A 1,734-nucleotide genomic window follows, 5' to 3' on the forward strand; every position below is an offset into this window, starting at 1 on the left:
AAATTAATAGTTGGTTAACTTTGGTCACATGAATAATAGCAGTAACTCCGATGGGGAGGATACTATTAGACGTGCCTAAGTGTATACCATTACTTGACACTAAGTCCATTAATAAGATTGTGGCTCTTCCGATGGGGAAGATCACACGCTCTTAATTAACTTCCTATAGTCATCCAAAATGGAAGTTTGTTCTAGTGATCCGCAAACAAGCTCATCCAATATGGAGGAAGGCACTCAGAGCCAACGCGCAAGTTTGTTTGCATCACTTACAAACCAGTAATAGAAACCGTGGAATTTATTAAAAATAAATCTCTCTCCCACTTAGTTATTTAAAGTGAGGAATTTTGACTATGCTAGTCTACTTAACATGCATACTAACAATCACACGCAGTGATAGCATAAAAAGCAATAAACAGAAAAAACTAATTTTCAGCTATTATGGCTTTTATCTATTGTTGTCCTCCGTGTGTCGCCAACCCTAACTGCTGCCATCTTTGGCCACTGCCACTGGGTCTAGTTGTCGCATCCATCTTGCTCCTTGTTCCGCTGCGCCTCTGGTCCTCAAAAGGTTCCACGCCTTGCAATATTCGATCAGCGACATAAATAGAATTTTACATTTTTCGATCGTATATTCCTCGAAGGAATGTACATGTAAACTAGATCGAACATAAAATAAAAATTTACATCCATCGATCCTATATTCCATAAAAGGAATGTACATGTAACTAGATCAAAAATAAAATCCTAATAAAACTAAATACAGCTCCTGTTGTATTTTATAATACAATCATGCACACACATAAATGCCCTTGACATGTCCAAGGGTCCAATCACACACATAAAAACTATAAGCCATAATAGTTGGATCCTGCATCCACAAAGTTAGCATATCCTACTATCAACCTGCCTAAATTATGTATGACATGTGCATAATTAAACTAATACCAAATACACAGAGGAAAAACCCAAGCTCTGATACCAATTGTTGGTTGCTAGTCGAAAAACCTAATGGTTCCACTGTACAAAAATTTTGTACAAAAGTTTGAACCTTTTCCTAGCTACCATGTGTTCTTTTAAATTAAACTTGGATCGCTTGCGGAACTTAACACGTTTGATCCAAAATTTAATCTATTTGTTCTTTTAGGTTTAGACTTGGATCTCCTGCGGAACTTAACACGTTCGATCCAAATCACCTAGGTTATTAATTTCATTAAATATTAATTTCCAAAATTGGCTTCCAGGACTGCATGGCGAGGTACATGACCTTCTTGGATATGAGAACAACCACCATCGCCTAGACAACGCCTTTTAAGGAAAGCTAATATTTAATTTCCTTAAATAACTTTAGGTCAACCGAAAAGAACAATCAAATCACAAGGAAAAGAAAAAACAAAGAACACAACATCGAAAACAAATTCGAAATACTAGAATCGCATGCCTCTTGTATTTGGTATTTTTACATGAAGATAAAACCTCTAGGTCTTCTACCGTATTCCTCTTCTAACCTCGGACGTTGTGTGAGCAACGATCTTCCGAGATGAGAAACCACCAAAGCACCTTCTTCTCCTCCTTGCAAGGTTCGGCCAAATCAAGTGCACCTCCAAGGATGAAGAGAAAACACCACCAATGCTCCAAGGGATACAAGCTTTCTCTCCTTCTTTTCCAAGCTAGAATCCGGCCACCACTTGATCTCCAAGAAGATGTGAGGTTCGGCCACAAGGATGGAGAGAAGAG

The sequence above is a fragment of the Zingiber officinale genome, chromosome 9B (genome assembly GCF_018446385.1).
Source record: "Zingiber officinale cultivar Zhangliang chromosome 9B, Zo_v1.1, whole genome shotgun sequence".
In the NCBI taxonomy this organism is placed as follows: Eukaryota; Viridiplantae; Streptophyta; class Magnoliopsida; order Zingiberales; family Zingiberaceae; genus Zingiber; species Zingiber officinale.